The sequence below is a fragment of the Nicotiana tabacum genome, chromosome 14, assembly GCF_000715075.1.
Source record: "Nicotiana tabacum cultivar K326 chromosome 14, ASM71507v2, whole genome shotgun sequence".
NCBI lineage: Eukaryota > Viridiplantae > Streptophyta > Magnoliopsida > Solanales > Solanaceae > Nicotiana > Nicotiana tabacum.
Window position 1 is genome coordinate 96,270,827 of NC_134093.1, and position 23,579 is coordinate 96,294,405.

At 37.4% G+C, this 23,579-nt stretch overlaps 1 pseudogene; it reads right to left on the reverse strand.

The window, feature by feature from the left end:
- Window positions 1-19,444: 19,444 nt before the first annotated feature.
- On the reverse strand, window positions 19,445-22,941 carry LOC142169054 (uncharacterized; annotated as a pseudogene).
- Between the last annotated feature and the right edge of the window lie 638 nt (window positions 22,942-23,579).

The following is a 23,579-nucleotide window of genomic DNA, read 5'->3' on the forward strand; positions in this document are numbered from 1 at the left end:
AAAAGACAAAATTAAACAGAAAATCCTTAAACGAATTGAGCAAAATAAAACAGCAAGGAAAACTGCACGACATCACCCATCGTGCTTTACACTCTTCCTCACAATATAATTAAATTATGTATGGCATCACTCTTCGTGCTTTACACTCTTCCTCACAATATAATTAAATTATGTATGGCATCACTCTTCGTGCTTTACACTCTTCTGCACCATATATTTAAATTATGTACGGCATCACCCTTCGTGCTTTACACTCTTCCTCACAATATAATTAAATTATACACGTCATCACCCTTCATGCTTTGCATTCTTCCTCACAATATAATTAAATTATGCACGACATCACCCTTCGTGCTTTCCACTCTTCCTCACAATATAATTAAATTATGTATGACATCACCCTTCGTGCTTTACACTCTTCGTCCCAAATTATAGAATCAATAACAATGGATAGATAAGAGTATCACAAAGAAACCAGTATTTTTCCCATAATCAATAGCACAATGTAACCTCAACCTCAAATCAATATTCGAAAGTTACCAAATCTCAGTGAAACCAAATATGAGTCACCCAACATTTCAAATAACCTGCTAAGCATGGATAGTAGAATTTAAGGCTACAAAATAGACAAGAATAGAATTTCACTCGTATGCTATGACTTGACAACGACGCATAGATGCTCGTCACCTCACCTATACATTGCATTTAACAACTAATCTCGTAGCAAATGAACACATAATACCTATTCCCTCAAGCCAAAGTTAGAAACGAAACTTACCTCGCTCCGAAGGCCACCTAATTCTCAATCACCGCTTTTCCTTTGGAATTCACCTCTAAACCACTCGTATCTATTAAAAATGACTCAATAACATCAAATATTGCTAAAGGAATCAATTATATTTCATAAATTAAATTTTCCGAATTTTCCTCCAAAAAGTTGAAAATCGACCCCGAGCCCGAATATGTAATTGGTTTTTGAATCCGACCTCAAATCGAGGTCTAAATTCCCAAATTCTCGAAATCCCTACTTTCTACCCTAACCCCTAATTCTATCATGAACACTAGATTTTAGGTGGAATTCTTGTAAAATGAAGTAAAACATTGAAAGAAATGAGTTAAGGAACACTTACCTATGATTTGGGGAAGAAAATGTCCTTGAAAATTTGCCCTAGGCCTCCTATCCTTTTGAAAATGAGAAGAAAAATGGCTGGAGTCCGAATTAAATGAACTCACTGCCCAGCGACCTTCGCACCTGCGGTGCTTTGGTCGCATTTGCGCATCCGCATGTGCAGACAGGATGTGCGCTTCTGTGGAAAAGGGCTGGGCTAACTGGGGCCACACCTGCGGATAGGGTTCCGCTTCTGCGGTCCCGCTCCTGTGGAGAAATGCCCTCATCCGCAGAAAAATGAAGTCCAGGCCTGATCACACCAGATTTGGTGCACCGGCAGCCTTGTTGAGGTTTGAACTCAACTCGCGCATCGCCCGAATGGCACCCGAGCCCTTGGGGCTCCAAACCAAACATGCACGCAAGTCCAAAAATATCATACGAACTTGGTCGTGCGATCAAATCGCCAAAATAACAGCTAGAACTACGAATTTAGCACCAAATCAAATGAAATTCTCAAGAACACTTTAAAATTCTTATCTTCTCAACTGGACGTCCGAATCACTTCAAATCAACTCCGTTTCTAACCGAATTTCACAGACAGGTATTAAATATCATAATGAACCTATACCGGGCTCCGAATCTAAAATACGGACCCGATACTAACAATGCCAAATATGAATCAATTCTTAAAAACAAATAATTTTTAAACTTTTAATTTTCATAAAAAATTTATAACTCAAGCTAGGGACTTCCAAATTCGATTTCGGGCATACACCCAGGTCCCATAATTCGATATGGACGTATCGAGACTGTCAAAGCACGGATCCGGGCCCGTTTACCAAAAATGTTGACTGAAATCAACTAAAATCAACTTTTAAGGTGAAAATTCTTATTTTCATTAGTTTTCAACAAAAAAGCTTTCCGGAAACCTGTCCAGACTGCGCACACAAATTGAGGAGGGTAAAAATAAGATTTTTAAGGCTTAAGAGCGTAAATTCGAGTTCTAAAACATAAGATGACCTTTTGGGTCATCACACTCTCGGGCTCTCAACAATCATTAAATCAGCCCAAACAAAAATGATATGATGCATCAATAATGAACAATAAATACTGCGATAAAATAATCAAGTAAACAGTGACTGAATACAAAACAACAATTAAGAAGATAGTTCAACATGTACACGAGCTTTGTGGGTCCCAACAGTACCCACATATAGCCTAAACATGGTTTCTAACATGACTTACAGTCAAATTTCCACAACACATAGAGAACACATAGCTAACAACAAGTTATTCAACTTTACAGTTTCCACGGGACGGACCAAGTCACAATACCCACGGTGCACGCCCACACGCCCGTGACCAAGCATGTGTGTCACCTCCAAAATAATCACATGATACAAAGTCCGAAGTTTCATACCCTCAGGACCAGATTTATAACTGTTACCCTTGCCACGTGAATTGGTCTCCAAAAGCCTCGTATTTAGCCATAATTAATTCGATTCAGTCAATACCAATTATTGTAATTAATTCCATAAGGAAATACAAATATTTTCAATAAAAATCCGAAATTAACTTAAACATCGCCCGTGGAGCCCACATCTCGGAACCCAACAAAAGTTACAAAACCTAGAATCCCATTCAACCACGAGTCTAACCATACAAATTTTACCAAAATCAGACATCAACTCGACCTCCAAATCATCGAATCTTATTTCCAAATCACTAAGTTCAAACCCCTGATTTAAACCTCAAAAACATGTAATCTAATCGGATTATTCAATGACAACTCAATATTATGGAATAGAAATGATCATAAGGGACTTACCTCAAATTTTCCTCGAATTCTCTCTCAAAATCACCCCAAAAACCGTGCTTGAAGGTCGAAAAAATGGCAAAACTCGGAACCCCTTCAAAATGTATATTGTCCAGGGATTCCGCACCTACGACTCACTTAGCCGCTTCTGCGGTCTCGCAAGTTCGAGAATTCAACTGCTTTTGCGGTTTCGGCAAGCCTCCACTGGAGCAGCTTCTGCGAGCTAGGAGCCGCTTATGCGGAAAGCTCGCTTCTACGATATTTGGTGCGCACGTGCGGCTTTGCACCTGCGTTCAAACCTCCGCAAGTGCGAAAATGGCAGAAGCAAAAATTCCAGCAGTGGTTTTAAGTCCGAATTTGATCCATTAACCATCCAATTCTTATCTGAGGCATCCCGGGACCTCAACCAAATATACCAACAAGTCCTAAAACATCATACTAACTTAGTCGAACCTTCAAATCATCTCAAACAACGCTAAAACCATGAATCATGTCCCAATTCAAGCCCAATGAACTTTGAAATTTTTAGTTTCTACAAATAACGCCAAAACCTATCAAATCACGTTCGATTGACCTCAAATTTTGCGTACAAGTCATAAATGACATATTAAAATTTTCAGAATTGGATTTCGACCCCAATATCAAAAAGTCAACCCCCTGGTCAAACTTTTCAAAAATTCGACTTTCGCCATTTTAAGCTTAATTCCACTACGAACCTCCAGATAATTTTTCAGACACGCTCCTAAGTCCAAAATCACCATATGGGTTATCGGAATCAACCAAATTCAAATCCGAGGTCGTTTACACATAAGTCCACATCCCGGTCAACTTTTCTAACTTAAATTTTTAATTATGAGACTAAGTATCTCGTTTCACTCCCAATTCCTTTCGGACCCGAACCAACTAATTCGGTAAGTCATAAAATCACTATAAAGCATAAATTGAGCAGTAATTGGGAAAACATGGTTATAATACTCGAAACGACCGACCGGGTCATTACAATATGAAACCTTGGATTATATTTCATGTGATCGGTTTTGAGGTAACATACATGCTAGGTGACGGACGTGTGAGCATGCACCATAGAAATTGTGACTTGGTCAAATTCCATGAAATTTTATAGTTGAATAATCTGTTGTTATATGTACATTCTCCATATAGTAGAGAACTTAAACCACAAATCATGTTTAGATTATATGTTGGCACTGTAGGGACCCATAAAGGTCGTGTACATGTTGAACTATCTGTTTAATTGTTGTTTGTACTCAATCACACTTTACTTGTTTATTTTATCTAAGTCCCTATTGTTCATCATTGATGCATCATATCATTGTTGTTTGGGTTGATAGAGCCTAAGAGACTAGAGGAATTTATGGCTGAGTGAGGCCGAGGGCCTGATTATGAGATATTATATTACAGCACGTGAGTTGTCCGTGCAACACGTGAGTTGTCTGTGTGGATCCATATATTATACTATAGCATATGAGTTGTTCGTGCAGCACGTAAAGTTGTCCGTGCAGATCCATATATTACACTATGGCACATGAGTTGTCCGTGCAGATCCATATATTACACTATAGCACGGTTGCTCGTGCATCATGTGAGTTGTCTGTGCGGATCCAAATATTATACTATAGCATATGAGTTATTCGTGCATCATGTGAGTTATCTGTGCGGATCCAGATATTGATACTATAGCACGTGAGTTGTCCGTGCGGATTATAGCGCTTGGGGTGTAGGAGCCCCTCCGGAGTTTGTACACACCCCCAACGAGCACAGGTATCTACTGAGTGCGAGTGTTGAGTGATGTGTGTTGAGTGAATGGAACGACTGAGTGACTGTGGTCCTGAGAGGATGCATTTGATTTCATTACTGTTGCACTTCAAGTGTCATATATCACTGTTTTTTTTTTGGAAATTTCTAAGAGATATTATCTTATGATTCAGTTGAACTTGACATGAAATTACTGTTTTGGCGTTAAATGTTGAACTTGAAAGCATGCCTACCTTATTATGTTGGAAATTACTGTAATTGGACTCAGCTGTGAAGTTCGTCACCACTTTCAATTTTTTATTTACTATTGTTACTTGGTGAGTTGGTTGTACTCTTACTACACTTTGCACCTCGTGTGCAGAGCCAGGTACTTCTGGACATGACAGTTGCTAGTTCTTAGAGTTTATCTGTTGGAGATTATCGAGGTAGCTGCTTGGCATCTGCAAACCTTGACTCTCTTTTCTTTCAATTTTTGTACTGTTCTATATTTTCAGACAGTATTTTTAGCAGTCAGACTTTGTTATCATTTAGATACTCATGTACGTAGTGACACCAGATTTTGGGAATGTATTTTATGTCAGTGATTTGTGAGATTTTCTGTGAAATTCAAATATTATTTTTTCAAACTTAAAAAAAATTAAAGTTTATTGATTTGTCGGCTTACCTAGTATTGAGATATGTTCCATCAGGACAGGTTAGGATTTTTGGGTCATGACAGTAAGTATTTCATTGACATATATATCTTATTTTCATTATTAAATTTGTAATAATTTTCTATAAATGAACATCCTAGCTAGTTGAAGTAGGTATGGTTGAAATTTAGGGATTTTAGTTTTTTAATGATACTTAATATAAAAATAAAAGAGAGAAGAATATGTTAAATTAGGTATGGTTGAAATTTTGGGTTAAACAAGAATATGTTAAGAAATCCTAAATGTAATTTTGAATTTGTTAAGAATATGTTGAATTTTAGTTAAACAAGAATATGTTAAGAAATCCTAAATGTAATTTTGAATTTGTTAAGAATATGTTGAATTTTAAAATATTCAGTGTTAGAGTATTGCATATGTAAAAATATGAAGTTTGTGCGATTGTAAACTCATGTATTTTTAAGTAGGTCGTTTGTATCAAGTTTGCAGCTCTCGTTTGTATCAATTGGAGTTAATTCATTATTCAGTCTTAGTAGTCTTTCTGATTTTTAGTGGTATTATCTATAGTTCTAAACTTGAAAAACTAAAAGAGTGTTTTCAGCTTTTTGGTCGAATTTTACACTAATATGAATATGTCATTTCTTTTTATTTTATGTCTTTTTTGCAAACCAAACAGTTACTACCTCTCACATGAATACAGTTGCAATGAAAGAATTATATTACACTCTGGCTAGTGTTACTGAGCAGAAATGAAGGAAGCTGAAAGAAGAGAAAACAAAGATAGGAAATAAGAGAAAATAATTAGTGTTTGATTAACTTAATTATTTTCGAAATAAAAAAGGTGACATATTGGCATAAAGTAATTGAGAAATCAACGATAGGAAATAAGGAAAACGAACTTTCACTTTCACTTCCAACGGTAATTATATTAACTAGTTATAGCTTAAAGCTTTGGTATAAATTTTGTTGTACTAGGTTCATTGTTGCTTGTTAGTTTTATTATTAGAATGACATTAAATTTAGTTTTTTTTTTCAATTTCAACATTAAGATTAATTTGTAAATTTGAGAAATCATTAGTTAATTTGGATTATTTGAACATTAAGAAGCTATTCAAATTTAATTATTATAGTTAAAGACTTATATTTTTTAGAATAGGGATTAATGTGATATTTCCAGTGTTAATAAATATTAATTTAAAAAATAAGATATATCAATTAAAGTGCTTTGACACAATGATATGTATATATCTAAATCGAACCTTTGAAAGAGTATAACTTTGTAACCAGTTTAAATAAATCAAATTATTTTAAATATTTCATTTCTAGATTTCTATTTGTGTAGATGAAATTTGTACATCTTAGATAGGAATCATAATAGGAATATAATAGGAATCATCCTAATCGTGTGAGGTTGAGGGATGAATTTATTGAAGAGGTTGCTGAATTTATTGCTAATGCCCAAACACTTGATGATTTTCTTATTGGAGGAAGGATTAGGTGCCCTTGTGTGAAATGTAAGTGTATTAAGTTATTGAAAACAGACGAAGTGAAAGTTCATCTCTACAAGAAAGGGTACATATGGCAAGATGTTGTTTATCCCAAGTTTTCAGAGTGGTTTAAAGAATTTGTAAATATTACTTAGTATTTAACATGATTTTTATTATATGTAAATAACTTATATGAATTTTTAAAATTCTAAATTATATTTAATTATATATATAGGTTCATGATGTCACGACCCAAACCGATGGGCCGCGATGAGCACTCGGTACCATACTCAACCGAGTACCAACACAATGTATCTTTCTTATTACATCATCATAGGTAAGTGGGCCAGAAGGGGCGTCATGAGATAACCGGAGTAAACATAAGGGAATACCCGATATAGAACGAACCAACCTGATATAGAAACCCATACCTGTGACATACGGGCCTATAAGGCCAATGTGATCCATTATATACTTAAAATATAGGCCCACAAGGCCATACAAGTATTCGTATACATGACATCTATCTACAAGCCTCTAAGAGTACATACTTATCATAAAGGTTGGGACAGGTCCCCGCCATACCAAACAATACACGTCTAAATTATACTGACCAAACAAGCAACTCCGGAGCAAATAGAGAGTACCAACATCTTCCGCTGAGCTGATAGCCTACTTGGAGGACTCTCGACCTGTCTATCGGGACCTGCGGGCATGAAACGTAGCGTCCCCAGGCAAAAGGGATGTCAGTAAAAATAATGTACCAAGTATGTAAGGAATAAAAATCAGTAAATAATAGACATGAGAGAAACGTGGAGTAAAAGACTCAACATGTAAGCCTGAACAACTCTGTAAATCATTAATATTTATAATGTCATGCACATGCGTATAATGTCATACCATGCTTAGGTATATGCGTTCATAACATCATCAAACCTCTGAGGGCATCCCATCATATCAACGTATACCATCTGATCAGGTGGTGGTGCGTATATAATGCCAAAACCTTTTCCCACATCCCATATACATATAATATACGCATATATAAAGCCATCTGGTTATGGGTTAATGTATATGTATAAATTCATGAAATGCATAAGAAATATGTTACTAAGATTTCTCGGAATGTCAAAAAATCAATATGCCTTACGGATAAACTTTATCAAATATGTATTTTTCTGAGACCCATGAATAGAAGATATAATAATAATTCACATGGGGAATCAAGAATATAGACACCCCTAGTACTTCTATGAATAGAGTCATTTATGAAAATTGTGCGTTTACTCATTTCGTTTGTATTGTATGGATCATGCCAAAAGAAATAAGGGATTGTCATGTTTATGATGAGTAAATGTAAGGTCTTTAGTAGATCATGTGTGTACTAAGATGTGTAAGCCTCTTGATAAGGAGCCTTAGGGAAAGAATATCTATCCACCCCTATGGTGAAAGGCAATGAGAGATTCAGAATATAGATACAAATTTCAACAAGCAAAAGAAACAAGATGAAAAAGGGTACGAGGTACCCAACTAATGAAGATTATCGCAGGGGAATATAAGCCTTTTGAGTTACCTTCAACAATAATAGAGGTATGTACAATTGGCCACACCCACCTCATTTATGCCCTATGGGCACTAAAAGAAGTAGTATAAGAGAAGGTAGGATATCAGGATCTACCTAGGGTTAGGGTAACACAAAATGGTGGATGGATTGTTACGCTAGCTGACATTTCCGAAGGAGATTGCAAATGTGCTAATATATCTCCTTGTGATACACCCAGGTGGATCAGTCTAATCATTTCAGATGTTCCCCGATGAGACATGAGCCCTGGCGGCGGTATTACATAGAAGGTCAAGTTATCAGTAGTAGATTATGGATCAATATTGAGGTGAATCAACAATGGATGGATAAAAGTTATAAAGTATGAGATGATATCAGGCCGTAATTCTTAAGATTATTTCAGTAATGAAGAAGCATTAAATGATTTAGATTTATGCATATAGGATAAGCAACGAGAGGAACCTGGAGTTTGGTAGCAAACCTCAGTAACGATAGATCAAAGTAAGAGTTATGGCAATAAAGTCATACGGATGGATAAACGGATATATGAAATAAGATATAGCAATATTCGTAAGTTCGACAAAGTACCGAGCGAAGAACTTCAGTATACCTATAGATGCCTAGAGGGACATCTTGTCAAGCTCTGATACCACTTTTAACACACTTTATACACCTTACTATCATGGTCACGTGGTAACTTGTATGGTACTAGTTCATAAATACCGGGTATTATAGCTCGGACCATATTTTATCCCAAATTGTGAAAATCTAAACAAAACTCATTTTCTTCGATTCGCTTACCCTCTCACCTTCACTAATTTACTTATCACTTGTTTGAAACAGTATAATGTTTATAATCTCAAAATAATCTTATTCCCGAACTTACGTCGATTAACTTACGACGAAACTTCACGTACGAAAATATGGGGTATAACACATGATCCAGATAATGGTATTAATGACCCAATTTTATGTGATATAGCTTGGGGACCTGACCCTAGAGTTAGAATGATGTCTAAATACTTGGTCAATGGGGACAAGTTTCATATAGAAGAATGGTCTAATGGATAGATAACCAACAATAGTGGGGTGTGGGTGAAAGGTGATGGAGATGTTGATTATTATGGTGTGCTTCAAGAGATTTTGGAATTGGAGTATACTGTAGGTTGGCCGAAGAAAACGTTGGTACTCTTTCGATATAAATTGTATGACCCAACACCGAATAGAGGTACAAAGGTACACGCCCAGTACAAAATAGTTAAAATTAAACCCATGGGGAAGCATAGACTTTATGATCCCTTTATTATTGCACAAAAGGTAAAACAAGTGTATTATGCTCCTTATCCTTTGAGCAAGAATAAGTCTGCATGTACTTTTAGATATGTTAACATTAAGGGATATTTATTTATAATTAAAACCTTTGAAACTTTAAGATGTTTATTTATTATATATAGGTTAACTTTAATGTAGGTTTTTTCCATCCTTTTAGTCTACACATTTGGTTATGGATTCTATGAAGCCATTTTATCATGACCCGTGGAATTCTTGGAGACAGATACCGTACAACATAAGAGAGAACATGTGGAATCAATTAAGGGTAAAAATTTCTTACATTTATTTAATAATTATCATCTTCATTTAGTGTTACTTTTTTATATTGCAGACAAAGTGTACATGGCATCCTCAGCATAAAAAAATATATATTTTCGAGAAGAAGGCTACGAAGCGGATTAAAGATACTTTGTTCACTGCTCGGAATGCTTGTAAAATTCCTGGGTGGTTAAGAGAAGATGTTTGGGATAAAGTTCTTGAGAAATGAAATAATGCAGAATGGAAGAAGAAGAGTGAGCAAGCAAAGGCAAATTGTGCCTCCAATAAAGGTGGCTCGTTGCACGCAGGAGGTTCGATTAGTTTTGCGGCCCATAAACTAAGATTGGTAATTATTATAAAAAATTTCTTAGTTTTACATATAAAATATTACGATTGTAATGTCTAACTCATACTTTTTGTTGTGAAGGAAAAGGAAAGAGGGCGAGATATGAGTCACGCTGAGGTCTTCGAGGAGACGCATAAGAAAAAGAAGAAGGATGGTGCAAGAGAACACTGGGTGGAGACGCGTGCGTCAGACACATATGTAAAATACTAACTTTATAGTTATTTATGGCTTATTAATATTAGTTTGTTTATATAATAGTTATGTTTTCATTTCAGGAAGATTATCACAAAAGGGTGGAATAATGGCAACAAACACAGCCTCCTTCAACTCAACCAACACCTAATGATATGGCTTCATTGTAGACAGAGGCAACAGGTGGAGTAAACAAAGGAAGAGTCTACGGACTTGGAGTACGTCGACCTATAGGTCATCCAAACCCACTCTTAGTCAATTCTTCTTCTTCTAAAAATCAAGAACATATGGAAGATATGAGAAAAGAAATTTCGTGATATGTAGCAACAGTTGGACTCCCAATTCGGAACATTTGTTAATATGCAAAAAATCATGAGAAAACATGGGCATGATCTATCTGATGATGAGGATGAACAAACTAAATCTGATGTTTTGTTTGTGAGAGACAACTTTATATTTTATTTTTAAACTTGAATGTGAGCTACTGTTTTGATGTTTTTATGCCCAAAATTGTTAGGCTTAATGGATTTGTTGGTTTAGATTGTGTTAATGGTTGGTATTGTTGGTTTAGATTGTGTTAATGGTTGGTATTCTTAGTTTAGATTGTGTTAATGGTTGGTATTCTTGGTTTAGATGTTTGTTAATTGTTAGTATTATTTGTTTAGATGTTATATTTGTTGATTGGTTGTTGGCGTTGTTGTATTGTAATAGTTTGGCAGGTGGTGTAGCTCAAAATTGAGCAGAATTCTGCCCAGTTTTACAGAAAATTCCTACTTATTGCCTACGGAAACGCTCTGACAGTTGCCCATATTTTACCAAAAACACCTACATTTCCAACTGAATCGACCGAAAATTAAAAAACATTTAATATTTAACAGTTTTTGACGGATATCGTCAGAAATTAAATAAATTTTATTTTTTAATTATTAATTTCCGACGGTTTCGGTTGAAAATTATATATTTTTATTATCTAATTTTAAATAAATAATTATTTTTATTTATATTATTATGACCGATTCGGTCTGTAACATTTCGACCATTTTGGTTGGAAATTTGAAAATATTTGGTCATTTGACCTTTTTGAACGTTCCGACTACTTTGGTTAGAAATCACTGACGAATTCAGTCGGAAATTATTTTCCGACCGACCAATTTTGGTCGGAAATTCGTGATTTTCGATCGTTTTGATGGTCGGATTTCCGACCAACATAGACACTAGATTGTTCCCGATAACGTTTCTTGCGTAAAAGATTGTTCCTCATAGTTGAATTGCAAGCACTGAAGCATGTGTCATGTACTACCTATTGTTGCCATAAATCTTGCCTTGACTTATTAGAAATATATAAAGTAAATTAACTATAAAAGAAAAAAAAACTCTTAACTTGTGCATAGGGTTCGTGTCGAAATATACAGTTAGGATGTGGTACCATGAGTACAGTCAAACCTCTTTATAATAACCGTATTAGTTCCAATATTTTTTGGATGCTTAGAGAAGTGCTAATATAGAGGACAAATAGTATAACATAACATAAGAAATTGATTCCGATAAAAATTTGACTTTTATAGTGAATGACTGATAAATAGGGATGTTGTTATAGAGATGTTATCACGACACAAAATACACTATAGGTCGTGATGGGCCCCAATATTGCCTTTAGGCAAGCGTGTAACGACCCGACCTGTCGTTTTGAGAATATTAGCCCTGATCCCCTATTGATTTCTCCCTCTATTTCATTTTGTGGTTATGTGACTTGCTAGGGTTCTTCGTGTCGGGTTCGGGATAGTTTCAGAGTGGAATGGGACACATTGTCCCTAAATTGAAAGTTTAAGTTGTAGGAGTTGACCATAGTTTGACTTGTGTGAAGACGATTCCGTATTGGAGTGTTGGAGATTCTAATAGCTCCGTATGGTGATTTTAAGGTCCGTATGTCATTTAGGCGCTAATTGGAGAAAGTTGGAAGATTTTGGAATGTTTGACCAGGAGTGGACTTTCTGATATCGGGTTCAAATTCCGATTCCAAAAGTTTGAGTAGGTCTGTGGTGTCATTTGTGACTTGTGTGCAAAATTTGAGGTCAGTCAGACGTGATATGATAGGTTTCGACATCCAATGTAGAAGTTAGAAGTTCAAACGTTCATTAGGCTTGAATCGATGCGTGATTCGTGGACTTAGAGGTTGGTTGAAGTTTTCTGGTGTCTGTGTATCTGGTTTCCTCTTTCGCTATCACAAAGAAAGATACGCGATCACAAAGAGTTGTTGCTGGCAGGTGGTGATTTATTCTTCGCGTTCGAGATATTAGACCGGCATTCGTGTAGCTTTGAGAGTCTCACGTCATAGCGGACGTGAGAAGGTTCACACGTTCGCGTAGAGAAGTGGTCAGTTGGGGCATCAGGCTTTAAGCCTACACGATCGCGTAGTTGTGCATGCGTTCGCGAAGAGTCAGGTCGGGTAAGCATCGTGTTCGCAATTGTGTATTCACGTACACATAGACTATTTTGGAGGCTATGATTATTTGTTGTTTGCGATCGCGACGTAGGTTCCGCGATCGCAATGCATAGCGTCTGGGCAGAAACATAAATATTTCAAAACGAGGGTTTGAGTTCATTTTGACAATTTGATTTTGGAAGCTCGGTGGGAGGCGATTCTTAGAGATATTTTCAAGGGAGTGATTGGGGTAAGTTGTTATTACTTAGTTTTGGTTAAATTCCATATTTATATCTTTGATTTCATCATTTAATTAGTGATTTGGATTGAAAATTGGGGAAATGAAGGAAAGTCCTTAGGTCGGATTTTGGGGATTTGATCGAGATTTTGATATCAGATTTGTGAAATTCTTGTATGATTGGACTCGATATCGAATGGGTGTTTAGATTTTATAATTTTTGTCGGGTTCCGAGACGTGGGCCATGGTCGACCTTTTGGAGCAATTTTTCCAATTCTTTCAAAAACCATTATTTCATTATTTGAACTAGCTTCCTATAGTTATATTTATAGTATGAATTTGTTTTGTCTAGATTCGAGTCGTTCGGAGTTGGAAAATTAAGGGAAATGCCTTCTAATTGATTGATTAAGTGTGGTTTGAGGTAAGTGACTTGTCTAACCTTGTGTGGGGGAAATTCCCCTTAGGATATGGTATTTTGGTGATAATTTGTGATATGGGAAGGGCGTGTACGCAAGGTGACAAGTGCGTACACGGGTTAAATGTTGAAATTCCATTTTTGCTACGTAGTTTCCTTTTTATGCCTAAATTGAGTTACTTTAGCACGTTATAGTCATTATGTTTAGCCTAATTTCACATGTCTACTTGTATTATTTCCTATATGCAACTTGTATCACATGTTTAGTTGAATTACTTGATTTTCTTGATTTCCGTATTCATTACTTAACTGTGGAAATTCTTTACTTGAAATTTCTATCCTTAAAATATTATTTATTTAGTTGTTGTATTTTGGCTTTCGTGTTATTGTTGAAGTGATTGTTTGGTTGTTTGCACGAGGTTTCTGCCGTGCGGTTGTTATTGTTGCACGAGGTTTTTGTTGTGTCGTTGTGATTATTGATATGCACACGGTGGTATAAGGTATGGATGTTGAAATGCATTCGGTGAGATAAGGTGGGCTTGATACGCGTGGCTCGTAGGGGAACTACTAGAAGCCATGCGGTGTGATAAGATGGGCTTAAACGCGGGATGCTATTTCGGGAAAATTATTTTTAAAAACTAAATATAAAGGCTCCCGCGGTGATATAAGGAAAGACTGTTATTTGTTTTTACGATTTGGGACTACTAGGCGGTATCACGGGAGTGCCCTTGTTGATATACTTTATTTGCTGTATTGTTTGGTTCTTGTTTTCCTTAACATGTAAAATTCTTATTTTCCTTTCGAGTTGTATTAGCTTTCCTTGATTCCGTGTTGTTATTTCCCGTAAAGTCTTTATTTTTACTTCCCTGTCATCTTCATTATATCATATTATAACTGTCTTGTTTCTTATGATCTCCAGTAGGGCCTTGACCCGACCTCGTCACTACTCTACCGAGGTTAGGCTTGGCACATACTGGGTACCGTTGTGGTGTACTCATACTATGCTTCTGCACATCTTTTTGTTCAGATCCAGGTAAATCCTATAAGCCTCGATATTAGTGCATTGTGTTGCTACTTTAGATACTTCAAGGTATACCTGCCAGCGTCCGCAGGCCTTGGAGTCCCCTTCTACCCTGTTTTCCTTATTTCCTTATGTTTTTGATAGACAGTGATGTATAGGATTGTTCAGCATTGAATCTAGAGCTTATGACTTATATCTCACCGGGTTTTGGAAAATTGTACATATTGAGCTTATAGTCTATTGATGAAGTTGTTGAAGTTTTCAAATTTTAAGTTTCTATTTGATGTTTTCGCATATTGTGAGGCTTACCTAGTATTAGAGACTAGGTTCCGCCACGACATTCTATAGAGGGGATTTGGGGTCATGACAAATTGGAATCAAAGATCGAGGTTCATAGGTGTTATGAGTCACAAGCAGGTTTAGAAAAGTCTCGCGGATCGTTACAGAGATGTATGTACTTATCTTCGGGAGGCTATGGAACTCTTAGGAAAAGCTTCACTTCATTGATTCCTTACCGTGCGAAATCTTCGACTTCAGATTCTAAATTTATGTCTTTCTATTCTCCCACAGATCGTGAAGACATGTACAGCTGGATCAGATGACAAGGCACCCGCGCCCCCAGCTAGAGCCACGAAAGGCCGGGGTCAGGGTAGAGGCCGAGGATGTCCATGTGATGCAGCCAAAGCATGCGCACGAGCTACTACAGAGGATCCACTAGTAGGTCTAGTAGGAGGGTAGGCACCTGAGACGTCTTTTACTGCACCAGCTCTCCAGGAGACTCTCGCCATGTTTCTGAGCATGTTCGACACTTTAGCTCAGGAAAGGTTGATTTAGCTTGCTCCTGCTACATCACAAGTCGGGGGAGGAACACAAACTCTTGTCGCCCGTAACCCAGAGCAGTGGGTCTTGGTTGACCAGGTCCCAGAGGTCATACCAGTGTAGCCAGTAGCCCCAGTTCAGCCTGAGGTTAGGGCATCAGCTTCTGAGGAGGAGCATGTCAAGTTCGAGAGGTACAAGAAGTACCACCCTCCTACTTTCAGTGACTTGGCGTGAGAGGATGCCCAGGGTTTTCTTGAGGAGTTCCACTATAACCTCCGTATTATGGGTATTGTAGAGTCTAGTAGGGTTTCTTTCACTACGTTTCAGCTTAAGGGAGTGGCTTATCAGTGGTGGCGAGCATATGAGTTGGGTAGTCCGGCCGAGGCAACTTCACTCACTTGAACTCAGTTATCGGATATGTTCTTGAGGGAATATGCTCCCCAGAGTCTCAAAGATACATGGAGCGCAAATTTTGAGCAGTTGCGCTACGGTTCTATGACCGTGTCGGTGTATGCGGTCTGGTTCAGTGATTTGGCTAGGCATGCACTAGCCTTGGTTACTTCCATTATAGAGCGGGTCCGTCGATTTATCGAGGGGCTCAACCCCAGTATCTTATTTAGCATGGCTTGAGAGTTGGAGATGGACATCGTATACCAGCAGGTAGTGGGGATATCTAAGATATTGGAGAGTATGTTGACTCGGGAAAGAGATGAGAGGGAGGCTAAGAGGTCTCGAGAGTCTGGAACATATAGTGGTACCCGTGCCACAGCTGCAGCTTATTATGGTAGGGCTATGTGAGTCGCCCTGTTCATTCCGCACTTTCCTCTTCTAAAGGTATTCCGGCCACTCCTAGGCTTCAGGCTCCCTATTATGCACTGCCATTATCTAGTGCACCTACTGCACGGGGTGCTTTCAGGAGTCATTCTAGCCGATCATGCTCGAACTAACCTTAGCAGCCACGTCCTCCAAATGCTTTCTTTGAGTATGGTGACACTCGTCATATGATGAGGGATTGTCCTAGACTCAGGAGGGGTGCACATCCACACACTACTCAGGCTCTGTGTATTCCACCTGGCCCCCAGGCTTCTCAGTCCATGGTCGCTGCACTAGCTGCCACCCCACCTGCACATCCAACTAGAGGTGGAGGTCAGGAAGGTAGAGGTCACCCTAATGGGGGAGGCTAGGCTAGATATAATGCTCTTCCTGCTAGGACAGAGGTAGTTGCATCCGAATCTATCATCACATGTATTATTCTGGTCTGTCATGGATATGCATGAGTCTTATTTGACCCAGGATCCACTTATTTATATGTGTCATCTTAATTTGCTCCATATTTGGTATCCCATGATTCTTTCAGTTCGCCTGTCTATGTGTCTACACATGTGGAGGATTCTATTGTTGTTGACCGAGGGTATCGGTCTTGTTTAGTTGTTATCGGTGGTTGTGAGACCAGAGCCGATTTATTGCTGCTCAGTATGGTAGACTTTGATATTATTTTGGGCATGGACTGGTTGTCGCCCTATCATACTATCCTTGATTGTCACGCCAAGACGATGATGTTGGCTATACCAGGTCTACCGCGGTTAGAGTGGAGAAGTACTTTAGATTATGTTCCTTGCAGGGTTATTTCATTGATAAAGGCTCAACGGATGGTTGAGAAGGGTGTGATGCGTATCTGGCATATGTGAGAGATGTCATAGTTGATACTCCTACCGCCGAGTCAGTTCCTGTAGTGAGGGATTATCCAAATGTATTCCCAGTGGATCTTCCAGGCATGCCGCCCGACAGAAATATCGACTTTGGTATTGATTTGTCACCGGGCACTCAACCCATTTCTATTCCACCCTATCGTATGGCCCCAGCAGAGTTGAAAGAGTTAAAGGAACAGTTGCAAAAGTATGTTGATAAGGGCCTCATTCTGTCACGACCCAAACCGATGGGCCGCGACGGGCACCCGATACCTTACTCAACCGAGTACCAACGTAACATATCTTCCTTATTACATCATCATAAGCATGATGCCAAAAATTGAGTTCCTCTAAATCAACTCTTCCACAACTATATTTCTTACCAATCGTCTTTCTGGATGTAGGCATCGTTGTATTATGAATAAGATAGAGTTTAGGAAATTGCATTCTTACAACTGAGCTCTACCACACGATCTAGAGTTAGAAGAAAGAGTGACAGTCCTAAATGCCCTGTAGCCTCCTGCTTATACGTGTGGTGCACGACACACCCATAAACAAGATTCTACTAGACATGACTTGTAGACTCCATAGGACAGAACTGCTCCGATACCACTTTTGTCACGACCTAAACTGATAGGCCGCGACGGACACCCAGTACCTTACTCAACCGAGTACCAACGTAACATATATTCCTTATTACATCATCATATACACGTAACATACGGGCCTAATAGGCCAACATCATCATTTATAAACTCAAAACATTGGCCGACAAGGCCGTATAATCTTTCACGTACACGACATATGTCTACAAGCCTCTAAGAGTACATAAATGACATAAAGGTCAGGATAGGGCCCCACCATACTACTCAGTACATGTCCTAATCATATTGACCATCTAAGCAACTCAAGAATAAATGAAGTGTACCAACATCTTCCGCTGAGCTGATTGCCTATTGGAGGACTCTCGACCTCTCGATCGAGACCTGCGGGCATGAAATATAGTGTCCCCAGGAAAAAGGGACATTAGTACAAGTAATGTACCGAGTATGTAAAGAATGAAAATCAGTAAATAATAGACATGAGAGAAACATGGAGTAAATGACTCGACATGTACGTCTACATAACTCTGTGAATCATTTCATTTTTATAACGTCATGCATATGCATATAAATGTCATACCATGCATAGGTATATGTGTTCATAACATCATCAAGCCTCTGAGGGCATCCTATCATATCATTTCGGCCACTATGGACAAATCATCAACGTATACCAGTTGATCAGGTGGTGGTCCGTATATAACGCCATAACCTTTTTTCAAATCCCATATACATATAATATACGCGTATATAACACCATCTGGTCAAATGTACATGTACAAATGCATGAAATGCATAAGAAATACGTTAATAAACTTTTCTCGAAATGTCATAAAAATAATATGCATGCCGGATAAATTTTATCAAATACGTATTTTTCTGAGACCCATGAACAGAATATATAATAATAATTAACATGGGGAATCAAGAATATAGACACCCCTAATATTTCTTTGAATAGAGTCATTTATGGAAACTATGTGTTTGCTCGTTTCTTTCAGTATCATTTGGGTCATGCCAAAAAGAAAGAAGGGATAGCCTTAACATACCTGGAGTAGGAAAAAATCCGTATGATATTCTTGGAAAAGGTTGCACCGTACTCCTTTAAAATCGCAAAATGTTACGGTGCTAAGGTTCTAATAATTCTTGTTAGAATCGTTTGTTTGCAAGAAGTCTTGTTGAAAACTAGAAAGAATTGCTAACGTTCTCATGGGTTACTTCAGTGTCGTAGCGCCTGGTATTCAAATATTGGCTCTTGGCATTTTCTCCAGCACTCTCGGACTGATCATCTTACTGCAACAAAGCAAGCTTAGGAATGAATCTAATGGAAATTATGGTCTCTGTCCACTTGGAAGATTATTCTTGCTTCTGTCATTAGTCAATTTTGGACTGAAGTTGTTCTGTCTGCCGTATCGTTTTTGAACTAAAAACTTCCTCTGTCATCTTTGATCTGTCTCTTTTTGAGAGAAGATTTTATACCCCGCCTGCCTATGAAGTGTAGTCGGTGAATCTCTATGTATATCGATATGTATAGTGGGATTGATTTAAATAAAGAGTATGTTATTATTTTAGATTTAACCAATTTGATGAATTACTCGTAAAGGATTGGGGCTATTTATCCAGAAAGACGAGATGGAATTGCTATTGAGTCTTTGAAGCTGACTACGCTCGAGCAGAGCTCAGACCCGGAGGTGGTGGCTGAACTCGCCGCAGAGTTCACGAGCGAGCAAGACTATCTTGGTGAATGCAATAAGAACAAGTTGCTCTCTGCAGCAGAGTGTTTTGCCCATGCTCCCATTGCTTCAAGCTAAGATCCCCCTCGAACATTTCGTCATTAGGCTTTCTCCTTGTAAACGTTTCCATCAACATGATCCCGTAACTATAGACATCACATTTTGTGGACACCAGTCCATCTAGTCCATACTCTACACTCAAAAAAATTTAAAATGTTAACATTTATATTGGTGGAAAAAGGAAAGGAAAATCAACGGTCAAAACATAAAATAAAAAAAAAGACGTACCTGGTGCAATATAACCCAATGTTGCTAAGGTTTTAGTGTATAAATTACTCTCATCATCACCAAGCAGTTTTGAAATACCAAAGTCGCTAAGGTGGGAAACCATATTCTCATCCAGCAATATGTTACTAGGCTTTAGATCACAGTGAATCACAGGCGATGAGCACTCATGGTGGAGATATTCCAATGCACATGCCACATCTATCATTATGTTCAATCTCTTCATGAAGTCTAAGAATTAGTTGTGTGAATACAACAACTTATCGAGGCTTCCATTGAGCATGTACTCGAGTACTAAATCTTTAAAATCAAGGTTGGAACAACTAGTGATAACTTTCGTGAGATTCCTATGGAGGAGGTGCACAAAACTTTACATTTTTTATCAAAACTCTTGAATGCCGCTTTGAAAACCTTAACTGCAATATGAGTCCTACTTCTGAGCATGCCTTTATAGACAGAGCCAAAACTCCCAAAATCAATTAGGTTACTTTCGCTAAGCGCATCTGTTTCTTGGAGCAGTTCATAATATGAAATTCTTCCTCTTGTTGCAATAGACGATGAATCAGCTTGTTAATGAGCTCTTTTACCTTTTCTATACCCTATCTATACAAGCACAAAGGGGATAGGAACAATTAACAATGCAATTCCTAGTAGAAGAAATAGAAGGAGCATTATGTTCCTATTTGATCTAAGCTTTGAAGAAGTGGGGCATTGCGGGATACTAAATCTTGGAGAATCACATAATCCTTCATTAAAGAGAAAAAACGGACTTGAGAGGTTCTTCAAAGGACCACCTGAGGGGATTCCACCTACAACTTTTTGATAAAAGCATTGAAATACTTCAGGTATTGAAGCTTCTCCAAAGATTTGGGAATGGTTCATGATTTATTATTATAAGAAAGATCTAGGAATTCCAAACATTGCTCATTGAGTCAGGTATAGATCCTAGCAACTTGTTGTCTCTCAAAGAAAGGATCACCAGATTTTGTAAGACTCCAATTTTTCTAAGAATGCCATTTGAAAATTGATTCATTGACAAATCCATCTGTGTAGAAGCCTTTAGATTCCCAGTTTCTGGAGGTAAAGAACCACCCAAGTTGTTTGACGATAAGTCAAGAACCATTAGATCCTTAAGGTTCCCTAAGTTTGCTAGTATATTGGAACTCAATTTATTGGAACCAAGATGTATCTCCCTAAGGGAAGTGACTATTCCCTAAGCAATTAGGAAGAGATCTGGAAAGGTGATTTTGACTCAAGTATATGCTACCCAATCGCAATAATTTACAGAAGTTATCACTAATAAATTCTGTAAGGTGGTTTTCATTCAAGAACAAGCATTGAAGGTTTCTCAAGTTGCCAATTGATATGAGAATTGATCCAACCAAGTCATTTCTAAAATATCAAAGTCAAATAAGTTTCTTAAGTTTCAAACTTCATTTGGAATTCTTCCTTTGGTTTTTCAATTAGCGGCGTAAAAGTTTGTAAGAGATGTGGAAAGATTCCCTCCGAAAACTAGCTTTCCATTTAGATGGTTCAAATCTAGAGAAAGAAATGTTTATTCTCTGCAGTTTGTTAAGGAAGTCAATAAGCGTAACGAGGAGTCTCTCGTCAAATTGTTTCCTATCAAGTTTAGGACTTGTAGATGAGTCAAATATCCACGAAAGGTGTGAATCAAGCCATTGAGTTTGTTGCTAGCAAGCTCTAAAATAGTAAGTTTTGAACAATTGGAGGTTGAATGAGGAATAGTCCCAACAAGATTGGTCAAACCATTTAGATAAAGACTTTCAATATTGGGTAAGATCGAAACTAGATTTTATGGGAGGGTTCCTGATAGATTGTTGGCTGAACGATTAACCGATCTCAAGCATGATATGTTGAAGAAACCAATTTGAAGTGAGCTACTAAAATTATTAAAGTCAAGAGAAAATTCCTCCAAGTCAACGAGATTGCTTATCTCTTCGGGTATTTCACTTGGCAACATATGAAGAAAGAAGGATTATTACTAACAAGTTTAATAGTTTAAGTTATTCTTTTTCCTACCACTTTGAATACGTACCAGTAAACATATTATCACTAAGTTGTATAACCTACATCTTTGTTAAGTTGCCAATTTCTTGTTATAAGGATCCATTGAGATTGTTCTCCCGAGTGCCAAAAGTTGCAATGAGGAGATATTGAATATGGAGATCGGGACAGATCCAATTATATGTTTTTTTAGCCATGTCTAACTCCACCAAATTAACAAGATTTTCGATTTCTTGTGGAATTATCCATGCAATTCATGTTCAATAAGTATTTGTGGAAGTAATTAGATAAAATATAACTAGCATTCAACAGATAAAGACATACCTATGAAATGGTTATATTCTGAATACAATGTCTCCAAGTTACCCAGTCTTCCAATATCACTATGTATTAGTCCATCAAACACATTTGCTGGTAAAGACAATATTTGAAGTTCTGAACAATTTGACAAGCTTGTAGGAATTTGACCAGGATGCTTGTTCAAAGATAAATAAAGCTCTTTGAGTAATGGAAGACCATTGCATAAACATCGAAAGAGTTCTTGATAAGCTATTGTTTCAAAATGCAATCACTTCAAAGTTTAGAAATGTTGAAAACTAAAAATAGTATAGAACATGTAAGCCGATTATCTTCTATGGATAGCTCATTCGGGTTGTGAAGATTGCCAATCACTTTTGGGATGTTTTCTTGATGGAAATTTTAAGAGAGTTTTATAGTCTCCAAACTTGAGGCATTCGAGAGCAAGTGAATTTGTTTCCAAACAAATTTAAATATCTCAGGTTTTAAGATTTCCAATCTCTTTAGGGATATAACCATCTATGAAATTGAAATCTAAATTCCAAGTTTTGAGTTTGGAAATATTAGAAAATAATTAGGGAATGGAACCAGTTAAATTATTATTCCTAGAACTTGAAGTCGGTGTAAAAATCAAAACCAGGCAGGAACCTCCCCGCTGAAGTTGTTGAAACTTAAATTAAGCAACTTCAATCGATGCAAATGTGCCATTTCTTGAGGAAATGTTTCAAATAAATTGTTTATTCCCAAGTCAAGGGAAACAAGAAATGTGAGTTTTCCAAAATCTTGTGAAATCCTTTCGGTAAGAGCCCTGTTGGAAAGAAGTGAAAATGGTCTAAAATGTTTTGGGATTTCTGTGATGATCCGATAAGTCATTTTGAGTTTTAGCATCCATTTCTATTTTTTGAAACCTCGAATAGCTCCGTTTAGCCTTTCTCGATTTGTATGCGATAGTCTGTATCTTTTTTCCTAAAATTGTTTATTTGAAAAATTGAAAAAAATGTGAAATTTAGCCTTAAAATGATGTGAGTTGACTACGGTCAATATTTTATGTAAACGTAATCGGATATGTATTTTGGCTGTCCCTATGGGTCCGTATCATGATTTAGGAGTTGGACATGTGTACAAAATCGAATTCGGAAGTCCCTTACTTGATTTAATGCGCTTTGTTAAAAACTAGTAATTTGAAGGCTTAAAGAACTCGAGGGCTCGGGTGCGTTTTGGACATGTTTCAGAGAGTTTTGGTGTTGCGGGTGTGATTTGGTGTGCATGTCTCACAAATACAAGATTAGAAGTCGTATTTGCGACATAGGGACAAGTGTGTTATAGTCTTATTTGCGAACACTTTGTTCGCAATTGTGAAGGTGGCCTGAGGATCATCAAAGATCGCATTTGCGATCATTTGATCGCTTTTGCGAAGTTCCAATGTTTGTATTTGCGAGTTAGTCGTTGCAACTACAAAGATAACAGAGATGTGGGGAGTTTCTTTTGTGATAACTTCTTCGCATTTGTGA